This window comes from Bos grunniens, chromosome 18 (genome assembly GCF_055505025.1).
Source record: "Bos grunniens cultivar Pamir isolate PY7600 chromosome 18, Bosgru_T2T1.0, whole genome shotgun sequence".
In the NCBI taxonomy this organism is placed as follows: Eukaryota; Metazoa; Chordata; class Mammalia; order Artiodactyla; family Bovidae; genus Bos; species Bos grunniens.
In genome coordinates this window covers 46,363,561-46,378,146 of record NC_141182.1, presented here as the reverse complement: position 1 = coordinate 46,378,146, position 14,586 = coordinate 46,363,561, and the positions used below count along the sequence as shown (strand labels likewise).

The 14,586-nt window shown below is 43.6% G+C and overlaps 1 pseudogene across 1 annotated transcript; it reads left to right on the top strand.

Moving 5' to 3' along the window:
* Positions 1-10,509: 10,509 nt before the first annotated feature.
* LOC147353667 (eukaryotic initiation factor 4A-II pseudogene) lies at positions 10,510-12,420 on the top strand (annotated as a pseudogene). Its single transcript, XR_015145827.1, has one exon. The product of XR_015145827.1 is annotated as a eukaryotic initiation factor 4A-II pseudogene (transcript).
* The last annotated feature ends 2,166 nt before the right edge of the window (positions 12,421-14,586 follow it).

Below are 14,586 nucleotides of genomic sequence, written 5' to 3'. Positions count from 1 at the left end.
TTCAAAATTTTTATAGCTTATACTCCATTTAAAGTTATAAAATATTGACTATATTCTCTGTGCTATAAATATATCCCTGAAAATTTTCCTAATTTTATACCTAGTAGTTTGTACCTCTTAATTCTCTCCTTCTTGCCCCTCCTCTTCCCTCTGGTAACCACCACTGGTCTGTTTGCTCTATCTGTGAGGCTGGTTTATTATAATCATTCAGTTGTTTATTTTTTAAGATTCCACATATAAGTGATGACATACATTTTCTTTTTTTTGTCCGACTTACTTCACTAGGTGTAATACCCTCCAAATCCATCCATGCTGTTGCAAGTGTCAAAATTTCATTCTTTTTTAGGGCTGAGTGGTATTCTATTCTCTAGCTATATATATTTGAAGGAAATGACAACCCACTCCAGTATTATTCTTGCGTGCACACACACACACACACACACAGTGGAATACCACTCAGCCATATGTGTGTGTGTATAACACCACCTCTTCTCTATTCATCTATCTGTTGATGGACACTGGGTTGCTTTCATATGTTGGACAACAAAGAAGGCTGAGTGCCAAAGAATTGGTGCTTTCAACTTTGGTGCTGGGGAAGATTCTTGAGAGTCTCTTGGACTGCACAAACTAGTCAATCCGAAAGGAAATCAACCCTGAATATTAATTGGAAGGACTGATGCTGAAGCTCCAATACTTTGGCCATCTGATCCGAAGAACTGACTCATTGGAAAAGACCCTGATGCTGGGAAAGACTGAAGGCCAAAGGAGAAGAGAGTGGCAAAGGATGAAATGGTTAGATAGCATCACTGACTCAATGGACAAGAATTTGAGCAAACTTTGGGAGATAGTGGAGGATGGGGAACCTGGTGTGCTGCAGTCCATAGGGTCACAAAGTCACGTGGACATGACTTAGTGGCTGAACAACGACAACAGCAATCAAAAAAGCAAGAGAGTTCCAGAAAAACATCTATTTCTGATTTATTGACTATGCCAAAGCCTTTGACTGTGTGGATCACAATAAACTGTGGACAATTCTGAAAGAGATGGGAATACCAGACCACCTGACCTGCCTCTTGAAAAACCTGTATGCAGGTCAGGAAGCAACAGTTAGAACTGGACATGGAACCATAAACATGGTTCCATAAGTTTTTGGAACCATAAACTTCCAAATTGATAAAGGAGTACATCAAGGCTGTATATTGTCACCCTGCTTATTTAACTTATATGCAGAGTACATCATGAGAAATGCTGGGCTGGAAGAAACACAAGCTGGAATCAAGATTGCTGGGAGAAATACCAATAACCTCAGATATGCAGATGACACCACCTTTATGGCAGAAAGTGAAGAGGAACTAAAGAGCCTCTTGATGAAAGTGAAAGAGGAGAGTCAAAAAGGTGGCTTAAAGCTCAACATTCAGAAAACTAAGATCGTGACATCTGGTCCCATCACTTCATGGGAAATAGATGGGGAAACAGTGGAAACACTGAGAGACTTTATTTTGGGGGGCTCCAAAATCAGTGCAGATGGTGACTGCAGCTATGAAATTAAAAGACGCTTACTCCTTGGAAGGAAAGTTATGACCAACCTAGATAGCATATTAAAAAGCAAAGACATTACTTTGCCAACAAAGGTCCATCTTGTCAAGGCTATGGTTTTTCCAGTGGTCATGTATGGATGTGAGAGTTGGACTATAAAGAAAGCTGAGCGCTGAAGAATTGATGCTTTTGAACTGTGGTGTTGGAGAAGACTCTTGAGAGTCCCTTGGACTGCAAGGAGATCCAACCAGTCCATTCTGAAGATCAGCCCTGGGATTTCTTTGGAAGGAATGATGCTAAAACTGAAACTCCAGTACTTTGGCTGCCTCATGCAAAGAGTTGACTCATTGGAAAAGACTCTGATGCTGGGAAGGTTTGGGGGCAGGAGGAGAAGGGGACGACAGAGGATGAGATGGCTGGATGGCATCACTGACTCAATGGACATGAGTCTGAGTGAACTCCAGGAGCTGGTGATAGACAGGGAGGCCTGGCGTCCTGTGATTCATGGGGTCTCAGAGTTGGACACAACTGAGCGACTGAACTGAACTGAACTGAATGACAGCATGCTGGCTGTTGTAAATAAATCTGCTGTGAACATTGGGGTGCATGTATCTTTCTGAATTAGTGTTTTAATTTTCTTCAGACATATACCTAGGAGTGGCTGGGGCCCTGGAGCTGGCTTGCTGGTGTGTTAGCTGGGTCCTGACAAGGCAGGATGTGGAGTGGCAGTGATCCTGGGACTGATGCTCAGACACCCCATGGGCTGAAATGTGTCCCAAGGTCTTTGGCTTCAGGGACCCGGGGTCCAGGGGCTAGTGCCAGTGTACTGGTGTAGGCTGCGTCCTGGGCCTTGTGGTGATCTGGGCCATTTCTTCAGGGTGGCTGTGGGCTCAGGAGATCTTAAGGCAGCCAGCCTGGTGGTGGGTATGGCTCATCCTGCTGCACTATTTGCTTGGCCTGAGGCATCTCAGTACTGGTGGTGTGGGCAAGATGGGATCCTGGTGCTACTAAGCTAGGAGGGTTCCAAAATATCTTCTGTCAGCAGCAGTGGCCACATGGTAGAATGAGCTCCCCCAAATGGCAGCTGGCAGTGTCTGGGTCCCCAGGGGGAGCTCCAGTTGCCTCCTGCCTCTCCAGATGGCTCCCTAAGATTAGCAGATGAGTCTGATCCAGGCTCCATTCAATCTGCTGCTCTTGCCCTGGATTCCAGAAAAGGTGAGATTTTCTGTGTGCCTTTTAAGAGGGGAGTATCTATTTCCCACAGCACGTTGGCTTTCCCAAAAGTAAGCCAAACATTCTTTCCATCCTACCAAGCTTAGCATATCCCAGTCTTAAGTAGAACTGCTGATTACTGTCACATTCCTCTGTTTCCTTTGTAGGGCTTAACGCTATCTGAAACTATTTACGTATATTCTGTTTATGTGTTTGTCTTGTGTGGAGAAGAAATAAGTTCTTTTCCTGTCTTGTTCAGTGCAGTTGTTCCTGGGCCTAGAACAGTACCTGACACACAGTAGGTACTCTGTGATGTTTATTGAATGAAAGAATGAATGAACCCCAAGGGAACTCGAACACGCAGGAAAAGAATCACCCAGCAGGCAGAAATATCCTCATATGGTTTATTGTCCTTGAATGTGCCAGGAGAAGGGAGACTTTGTCCAAGGGACAGAGTTAAGACATGGACATCTGAGTCCACAGGGTATGCAAGGAGAAAGGAGGGTCCCCGTCCCTGACACCTTGAGGGAGAGGGGACCAGGGCATTCTCAGGCTCTCCTGGGTTGTGGGGGCATCTGTCACCAGGCACAGTGGGGAGAGAAAGTGAAGAACATGAACAGCCACCACAGGATGATGCTCGTGATGCCTGTGGCCAAGAAAAGGTTTAAAGGTTGAACATAGAGAAACCAACTTAAACATGGACATGTAGCTTGGCTTCATCCATCCTCTGATGGGTGGGCATCACCCATCAGCCTCACGTGTTGTACTTACATATATATCCCAGATGGATAGACCTCCTTCCTTCATTTGAAAGAAAAAAGTGGAAATCCATTCTGGAGGAAAATAATATTACCCTAGGCCTCAAATTATTTTTAGAGATACCTTCAAATACAATGCCAAACTCATAACCAGACCCATACGAAGATAAAGACCTGTGAGAGAGAAAACAGAAACAAAATAGAGAAACATAAAGACTTCAAATATTGGCATTATTAGATATAAGCCTGCAAACCATATGCAGAGACATAAACCTAAGTTTGAAAATTTTAGTGAAGAAATTGGAAACTCTTTGAAGCGACAGAGATTGGAGAGAAAACCAAACAAATTCTAGAACTGAGAAATATTGGGAATTGATATTAAGAATCCCACGGATGAGATTAGCAGGGAATTAGACATAGACAAAGAGAGAAATGGTGACCAGAAGATAGGTCAGGAAAAAAACTAAATCGACCTTAGTATGGAGGGGAAAAAAAGGAAGAGGTTCTGTCATAAATATGACTAGAATCCCAGAAAGAAGAGAAGAGAATGGCACATAGCATACATTTGAAGACATAATGACAAGGAATTTTCCAGCCCTGATGACTGACATCAGACTATGGACTGACACAAGAAGTCTGATGCACCCCAAAAAGAATAATTACAATCCACCCTTAATTATATTTTAGGAGAACTGCAGAAAACCAAGCAAAGAGAAAATATTAAGAATGGTTCCTTCAGTAAAATGACAGATTGATGGCTGATTTTTAAACAGCAAGGAAACAAAGCTTAGAAGATGGTAGAATGATATCATCGATGTCTGAAATACATCAACTGCCAGCAAAAAAAAAAAAAAAAAAGTCAAGCACAGCAAAAATATTCAAGAATGGAGAAATTGTGTGCCTGTTGTGAGGCTCTACAGCCACAGGAATGCACATGGAGAGCCAGGGCTCCCACAGCTGCTTGTCAGCCCAGTCTGCTGAGCCCTGTCTCTTCTCACTGGCCTGCATGGCTGACATCCCCTGTGGCAGCCCCTCCAGCCAAGTCAGTGCATGCTGCTGGCTCAACCCCATCCCCAGTCTGCACTGCCATGCACTTGGGGCAAGACCTGCCTGCCAGGAGCCAGGAGCCCGGAGCCCTGCAGCTGATAGTGTGCCTAGAATCAGCCCTGGCACACAATCTCTTCCTTTTCTTTCCCCTCCATACTATGGTCTATTTTTTCCTGACCTGTCTTCTTCTCACCATTTCTTTGTCTATGTCTAATTTCCTGATAATCTCACCCATGGGATTTTTCATAACAATTCCCAGTTCAGTTCAGTCGCTCAGTCATGTCTGACTCTTTGTGACCCCAAGGACTGCAGCATGCCAGGCCTCCCTGTCCATCACCAACTCCCGGAGTTTACTCAAACTCATGTCCATTGAGTCGGTGATGCCATCCAGCCATCTCATCCTCTGTTGTCCCCTTCTCCTCTTGCCTTCAGTCTTTCCCAGCATCAGGGTCTTTTCCAATGAGTCAGTTCTTCGCATCAGGTGGCCAAAGTATTGGAGTTTCAGCTTGAGCATCAGTCCCTCCAATGAATATTCAGGACTGATTTCCTTTAGGATGGCCTGGTTGGATCGCCTTGCTGTCCAAGGGACTCTGAAGAGTCTTCTTCAACACCACAGTTCAAAAGCATCAATTCTTTGGTGCTCAGCTTTCTTTATGGTCCAACTCTCACATCCATACATGACTACTGGAAAAACCATAGCTTTGACTAGATGGACCTTTGTTGGCAAAGTAATATCTCTGCTTTTTAATATGCTGTCTAGGTTGATCATAACTTTTCTTCCAAGGAGCAAATGTCTTTTAATTTCATGGCTGCAGTCACCATCTGCAGTGATTTTGGAGCCCCCCAAAATAAAGTCTGTCATTATTTCCACTGTTTCCCCATTTATTTCCCATGAAGTGATGGAACCAGATGCCATGATCTTAGTTTCCTGAATGCTGAGTTTTAAAAAAGCTGGCTTTTTCACTCTCCTCTTTAACTTTCATCAAGAGGCTCTTTAGTTCTTCTATTTCTGCCATAAGTGGTGTCATCTGCATATCTGAGGTTATTGATATTTCTCCAAGCAATCTTGATTCCAGCTTGTGCTTCATCCAGTCCAGCATTTCTCATGATATATTCTTCATATAAGTTAAACAAGCAGGGTGACAATAAACAGCCTTGACGTACTCCTTTCCCGATTTGGAACCAGTCTGTTGTTCCATGTCCAGTTCTAACTGTTGCTTCTTGACCTGCATACAGATTTCTCAGGAGGCAGGTCAGGTGGTCTGGTATTCCCATCTCTTGAAGAATTTTCCACAGTTTGTTGTGATCCACAGAGTCAAAGGCTTTGGCATAGTCAATAAAGCACAAGTAGAACAATTCCTGATACTTCTCAATTCTAGAATTTGTTTGGTTTTCTCAAATCTCTTTTACTTCAAATAGTTTCCAGTTTCTTCACTAAAATTTTCAAACTTGTTTGTGTCTCTGCATATGGTTTGCAGGCTTATATCTAATAATGCCAATGGTGATGTTTGGCCCCTGCCCCTTAGTGTGTCTCTCAATCTGATCCCTGTTACTACACAGGCACCTGCAGCTAGCCTGCCAAATCCATGGGTGTGCACACCACTGGCTTTGGTCAGCACAGATCCCTACTCTGGTACCTAACCACTGGACACACAGGTGTCGCTGAGAACTGCTGCAGTACTTGCACTGTAAACGCCTCCCTCCTGCCCTGCAGGTGTTGATGTGGACACAGTGGCCCACCCCCACACCACCCCACTGCCCCTATACGCTGCCTCAGTGTCCTCTATTGATATAATTCAGTTAGAGCTGTCTGATCTCTCTCCCTTCTTGATTTCCCCTTCTCATTTCCCACAGTCCTTCCCAAGACCCAGTGACCCTATCCGTGTCCTCCGTAACACCGTTTCTGCCCCTTGTGAATTTTAACTTATCCCTGCCCTCTAGAATGCTTTATTGTTCCCTGATGACCTCTAGACTTTTGCAGCTATAAAGACATCTATCTACTTGAAATACCCGCATCCTTTACTCTGTCCCCCTTCATGACCTTCCCATGAAATCTGCAGCGTGTCCCCCCTAACAACTTTCATTTGCACCCTTTAATCCTCTGCATTCTCCTGTGCAGGTCCTCCCTTAATTTTAGCCTGGTCCCCTACCAGTCTTTTTTTCTACATTCCCTAACCAATTCTCTTCCCTCTTATCCCCTTCTCTGTCCAAACTGGATCCTACTAGCTCAATCCCTTAACTTACAGCACTCTTTCTAGATAGCACTCCACTTACCTCATTAAAGCCAAAGGGCCATGCCTCCAATTCCTCAGGACAGGAGAGTACATCAGGGCGTGATGCCATCAGGGTGGGCTCTAATCACTGATATTGACTTCGATTGAAATATAAAGGGCAGAGTCCCAAATGTTTAGTCCAGATTTCTGCTCTATTAGAGGAATATTGGGCTCTGTCACCTAGGAAACTTCTGAATGAATGAATGAATGAATGAATTGGGTGGGATTTCAGTTATTGGCATTTATCCTCCAGTTGGAACTCCTAACTGGTTCAGCATATAGAAAATGTGAGTCTAAGTCACAAGTATGTTCCTGATTGAACCTCTGATTGGTTGCAGGCATGCGGAAGGCAGGATTTATTAATTCATTGAACATATTTGTGGGTCTTTAAAAAGTATTTATTTATTTTGGCTGCATCAGATCTTAGTTGCATCACGTGGGAACTCCACTGAGTCATGTAGGATCTATCCTTGCGAAACACAGCTCTCTAGTTGCGGCATGCAGGCTCAGTAGTTGTGGTTCTGGGGTTTAGCTATGAGTAGCTATGAGGCATGCGGGGTATTAGTTCCCCTTTTTTGTTGTTGTTTAGTCACTCAGTCCTGTCTGATTCTTTGTGACCCCATGGACTGTAGCCTGCCAGGCTCCTCTGTCCATGGGGTCTCCCAGGCAAGAATACTAGAGTGGGTTGCCATTTCCTTCTTCAGGGGATCTTCCTCACCCAGGGATCAAACCCACATCTCCTGTATTGGCAAACAGATTCTTTACCACTGAGCCACCCAAGAAAGCCCCATTAGTTCCCCTGCTGCTGCTGCTGCTGCTGCTAAGTCACTTCAGTCGTGTCCGACTCTGTGCGACCCCATAGAGCACCAGGCTCCCCCATCCCTGGGATTCTCCAGGCAAGAACACTGGAGTGCGTTGCCATTTCCTTCTCCAATGCATGAAAGTGAAAAGTGAAAGTAAAGTCGCTCAGTCGTGTCCGACCCTCAGCGACCCCATGGACTGCAGCCTTCTGGGCTCCTCCGTCCATGGGATTTTCCAGGCAGGAGTACTGGAGTGGGGTGCCATTGCCTACCAGGGATCAAACCTGCATCCCCTGCATTGCAAGGCAGATTCTTAACCATTGGACCACCAGGGAAGTCCCCATTGATCATATTTGAATTTAGGAGCTTACTGTGTGCCCGGCCCCATGTTCAGCCCCCAGGGAACAAGTGGTGGCCAAGGGAGACAGGACTGTGGCTCTCCTGGAGTTCACAGTTCACAGGGGAGATGGAGATCAACAGCCGAATAAACAAGGTGCCTTCAGGGTGGACCGATGACTGTGAAGGGAATAACTAGAGAGGCACTGAGGACAAGTGGAAAAAGAGAAAGTTCTCAGCAGAGGGGCCACCTGAGCTGAGATTTGCTGGGTGAGATAGCCGTGAAGAGATCTGTGGGAAATGAAAGGGTTCCAGGCAGGGGAATAGCAAGTGCAAAGGTCCTGAGTTGGGAGTGAGGTTTGAGTGGCTGGAGTCAGGGAGGCCTGAGGGGAGGGTGTGAGGGGGGTGGGGCAGAAGCAGACCAATCAGGGCATGGCCATCAGAGTGCGAGATTGGGATTTCATCCTGTGAGCCATGGCAACCTATGGGAGGATGTGAACCTGAGAGATGTGTCGCATGATTTAGGTTGTGGAGAAACTCTGGCTGCCCTGTGCAGAATGGAGAGTGGGGAGCAGCAGTTCTTGATTTTCCAGGAACCTCAGACCCTCCTAAGGCAGACCCTGGGGGTGAGGATGAGCAGAGCAGGCCTCAGAGAGGTGTCCCCTCACTTCCAACCTTTACAGGAGTATTATCTGAGATAAGGCATGACTGGCTGTGGCCTGTCTGCTTTCTGCCCTTGGGCTAAGCTGGGGACCTCTTCTTCCCCTCTCCCAGCCAACTTAAGTCTGTAAAGTTCAGAGTCCTCCCCAGGAAAAGCCAGCATTACCTTGGCCAGATGATCAAGGTTAACATTATTTGTGACAAATCATGTTGATACGACGTAGTCTTTGATAATATGTGATGAAGGGTACACTCACCTCTGGATGTTCTTCCCCAAACCTATAATCTCCAGCTAAGTGTGACGAAAACATTAGGCCAACCTGAAGTACAAATTAAAGGACATTATCCAAACACCTGACTCCAAACAGGTTTTTAAATTTTAGCTATGAGTGTGTAATGACATTATCACTTTGATTGCATTTTCAAATTAGCATGCAGTAAAGCTGACTTAGTATACAGTTCAATGACATTTATACACCTAGATATAGATTTAACTACCATCAGAATCAGGATTCATCACCCCCAAAATATCTCCCTTGTGCTCTCCCTTCACAGTTATCCTCCCCTTCCTCTACCCCTGGCCACCACTGACCTGACAATATAGTTTTGTCTTTGTGAGAGGATCCCATCAAGGGAATCACACAGCATTAACCTTTTATTAGTCTATGCCCTGACCAATAATGCTGAAGAAGCTGAAGTTGAACAGTTTTATGAAGACCTGTGAGACCTTCTAGAACTAACACCCAAAAAAGATGTCCTTTTCATTATAGGGGACTGGAATGCAAAAGTAGGAAGTCAAGAAATACCTGGAGTAACAGGCAAATTTGGCCTTGGACTACAGAATGAAGCAGGGCAAAGGCTAACAGAGTTTTGCCAAAAGAATGCACTGGTCATAGTAAACACCCTCTTCCAACAACACAAGAGAAGACTCTACACATGGACATCACCAGATGGTCAATACCGAAATCAGATTGACATATTCTTTGCAGCCAAAGATGGAGAAGCTCTATACAGTCAGCAAAAGCAAGACTGGGAGCAGACTGTGGCTCAGATCATGAACTCCTTATTGCCAAATTCAGACTTAAATTGAAGAAAGTAGGGAAAACCACTAGACCATTCAGGTATGACCTAAATCAAATCCCTTATAATTATACAGTAGAAGTGACAAATAGATTCAAGGGATTAGATCTGATGGACAGAGTTTCTGAAGAACTATGGATGGAGGTTCGTGACATTGTTTAGGAGGCAGTGATAGAGACCATCCCAAGAAAAACAAATGCAAAAAGGCAAAATGGTTGTCTGAGGAGGCCTTACAAATAGCTGAGAAAAGAAGAGAAGCAAAAGGCAAAAGAGCAAAGGAAAGATATACCCAATTGAATGCAGAGTTCCAAAGGATAGCAAGGAGAGATAAGAAAGCCTTCCTCAGTGAACAATGCAAAGAAATAGAGGAAAACAATAGAATGGGGAAGACTTGAGATCTCTTCAAGAATATTAGAGATACCAATGGAAATTTTCATGCAAAGATGGGCTCAATAAAGGACACAAATGGTATGGACCTAACAGAAGCAGAAGGTATTAAGAAGAGGTGGCAAGAATACACAGAAGAACTATACAAAAAAGATCTTCATGACCTAGATAACCATGATGGTATAATCACTCACTTAGAGCCAGACATCCTGGAATGCGAAGTCAAGTGGGCCTTAGAAAGCATCACTATGAACAAAGCTAGCGGAGGTGATGGAATTCCAGCTGAGCTTTTGCAAATCCTCAAAGATGATGCTGTGAAAGTGCTGCACTCAATATGTCAGCAAATTTGGAAAACTCAGCCGTGGCCACAGGACTGGAAAAGGTTAGTTTTCATTTAATCCCAAAGAAAGGCAATGCCACCTTTTCAGTCCGGCACTGAGTGGTTTTTCGGATCATGTCTGGTGGCTCCGCGGATTATAACAGCAGAGAACATGGCGGCCCAGAGGGAAGGGACCCCGATGGTGTCATCGAGAGCAACTGGAATGAGATTGTTGATAACTTTGATGATATGAACTTAAAGGAGTCTCTTCTTCGGGGCATCTATGCTTATGGTTTTGAGAAGCCATCAGCTATTCAGCAGAGAGCTATTATTCCATGTATTAAAGGGTATGATGTGATTGCTCAAGCTCAGTCAGGTACTGGCAAGACAGCCACATTTGCTATTTCCATCCTGCAACAGTTGGAGATTGAGTTCAAGGAGACCCAAGCACTAGTATTGGCCCCCACCAGAGAACTGGCTCAATAGATCCAAAAGGTAATTCTGGCACTTGGAGATTATATGGGAGCAACTTGTCATGCCTGCATTGGTGGAACAAATGTTCGAAATGAAATGCAAAAACTGCAGGCTGAAGCACCACATACTGTTGTTGGAACACCAGGGAGAGTGTTTGATATGTTAAACAGAAGATATCTCTCTCCAAAATGGATCAAAATGTTCGTTTTGGATGAAGCAGATGAAATGCTGAGCCGAGGGTTTAAGGATCAAATCTATGAGATTTTCCAAAAATTAAATACTAGTATTCAGGTGGTGTTGCTTTCTGCCACAATGCCAACGGATGTGTTGGAAGTGACCAAAAAATTCATGAGAGATCCAATTCGAATTTTGGTGAAAAAGGAAGAATTGACCCTTGAAGGAATCAAACAGTTTTATATTAATGTTGAAAGAGAGGAATGGAAGTTGGATACACTTTGTGACTTGTATGAGACACTGACAATTACACAGGCTGTTATTTTTCTCAATACAAGGCGCAAGGTGGACTGGCTCACAGAGAAAATGCATGCCAGGGACTTCACAGTTTCTGCCCTGCATGGTGACATGGACCAGAAAGAAAGAGATGTTATCATGAGGGAATTTCGATCAGGGTCAAGCCGTGTTCTGATCACTACTGACCTGTTGGCTCGTGGAATTGATGTGCAACAAGTGTCATTGGTTATAAACTATGATCTACCTACCAATCGTGAAAATTATATTCACAGAACTGGCAGAGGGGGTCGATTTGGGAGGAAAGGTGTGGCTATAAACTTTGTTACTGAAGAAGACAAGAGGATTCTTCGTGACATTGAGACTTTCTACAATACTACAGTGGAGGAAATGCCAATGAATGTGGCCGACCTTATTTAATTCCTGGGATGAGATAGTTTTGAATGCAGTGCTCGCTGTTGCTGAATAGGCGATCACAACGTGCATTGTGCTTCTTTCGTTGGGAATATTTGAATCTTGTCTCAATGCTCATAACGGATCAGAAATACAGATTTTGATAGCAAAGCGACATTAGTCGTGAGCTCTTGTGAGGAAAGTCATTGGCTTTATCCTCTTTAGAGTTAGACTGTTGGGGTGGGTATAAAAGATGGGGTCTGTAAAATCTTTCTTTCTTAGAAATGTATTTCCTAGTTCTGTAGAAATGGTTGTATTAGATGTTCTCTATCATTTAATAATATACTTGTGGACTAAAAGATATAAGTGCTGTATAAAATCAGCCAATTATGTTAAACTAGCATATCTGCCTTTATTGTGTTTGTCATTAGCCTGAATAGAAAGGCCTTTAAAATTGATTTTTTTTTAGCATTTGAATGCATTTTGTTTGGTATTATATTTATTCAATAAAGTATTTAATTAGTGCTAAGTGTGAACTGGACCCTGTTGCTAAGCCCCAGCAAGCAATCATCCTAGGTAGGGTTAAACCCCCAGTAAAATTGCCATATTGCACATGTCTTAATGAAGTTTGAATGTTAAATAAATTGTATATTCACTTAAAAAAAAAAAAAAAGAAAGGCAATGCCAAAGAATGCACAAAGTACTGTACAATTGCACTCCTCTCACATGCTAGTAATGCTCAAAATTCTTCAAGCCAGGCTTCAACAGTACATGAACCGTGAACTTCCAGATGTTCAAGCAGGATTTAGAAAAGGCAGAGGAACCAGAGATGAAATTGCCAACATCCGCTGGATCATCAAAAAAGCAAGAGAGTTCCAGAAAGCATCTATTTCTGTTTTATTGGCTATGCCAAAGCCTTTGACTGTGTGGATCACAACAAACTGTGGAAAATTCTTCAAGAGATGGGAATACCAGACCACCTGACCTGCCTCCTGAGAAATCTGTATGCAGGTCAAGAAGCAACAGTTAGAACTGGACATGGAACAACAGACTGGTTCCAAATCGGGAAAGGAGTACGTCAAGGATGTATATTGTCACCTGCTTGTTTAACTTCTATGCAGAGTACATCATGAGAAATGCTGGGCTGTATGTAGCACAAGCTGGAGTCAAGATTGCCAGGAGAAATATCAATAACCTCAGATATGCAGATGACACCACCATTATGGCAGAAATTGAAGAAGAACTAAAGAGCCTCTTGATGAAAGTGAAAGAGGAGAGTGAAAAAGTTGACTTAAAACTCAACATTCAGAAAATTAAGAATGGCATCTGGTCCCATCACTTCATGGGAAATAGATGGAGAAACAGTGGAAACAGTGACAGACTTTATTTTGGGGGGCTCCAAAATCACTACAGATGGTGACTACAGCCATGAAATTAAAAGACTCTTGCTCCTTGGAAGAAAAGCTATGACCAACCTGGACAGCTTATTAAAAAGCAGAGACATTACTTTGCCAACAAAGGTCTATCTTTTTTTTTTCCAGTAGTCATGTATGGATGTGAGAGTTGGACCATAAAGAAAGCTGAACACTGAAGAATGGATGCTTTAGAACTGTGGTGTTGGAGAAGACTCTTGAGAGTCCCTTGGACAGCAAGGAGATACATCCTAAAGGAAATCAGTCCTGAATATTCATTGAAGGACTGATGCTGAAGCTGAAACTCCAATACTTTGGCTACCTGATGCAAAGAACTGACTCACTGGGAAAGACCCTAATGCTGGGAAAGATTGAAGGCAGTAGGAGAAGGCAGAGGATGAGATGGTTGGATGGCATCACTGACATGAATTTGAGTCAACTCTGGGAGTTTGTGATGGACAGGGAGGTCTGGCGTGCTGCAGTCCATGGGGTCACAAAGAATCGGGCACAACTGAGTGACTGAACTTAACTGAACTGAAACTTTGAGACTGGCTTTTTGTCACTTGGCATAATGCCTTAGAGATTCACCCAAGCTGATGCATGTATGATGTTCATTCCTCTTTTTTAAACCTTTGTTTTTAAAAACAATTTTTATTTATTTATTTTTGGCCATGCTGGGTCTTCATTGCTGTGTGGGCTTTCTCTAGTTGTAGAGATAAAGGCCACCTTCTCACTCTGTCCTCATATGGTGGACAGAAAGGAAGCAAGCTCTCACAGTCTCTTCTTATAAGGGCACTAATCCCACCGGGATTACCCCACCGTCATGACCTCATCTAATCCTAATTATGTCCTAAAATTCCTATCCCTAAATATAATCACACTAGGGGTTAGGGTTTCAACACATCAATTTTTTGGGACACAACTCCATCCATTGTAATGATCAAACTCCCTACTCATCTCTTTCTTCTTCTTTTAGACACTGAGTTATGTCCAACTCTTATGCAACTCCATGGACTGTAGCCCGCCTAGGCTCCTCTGTCCATGGGATTTCCCCAGGCAAGAATACTAGAGTGGATTGTCATTTCCTTTTCCAAGGGACTTTCTTGACCCAAGGATTGATCTCCATGCATCTCCTGCATTGCAGGTGGATTCTTTACCACTGAGCCATCTGGAAAGGCCCCCTATTCATCATAGAAATGTAAATTAAAGCAATACAGAGCTATTGTATAACTTCTCACCCACTCAGCACATTGCGTGCTGACAAGAAGACAAAGAACAATCATTTCACACACTGGAATTGGAAGTGTGACTTAGTGAAGCCTTTGCAGAAGTCATTATAGTATGATGACCACAAAAATCCTTATACTTTGACCCTACAATCCCACTTCTTGGATCTATTTTTAAGTGGTACTTGCTCACTTGCACAGAGAA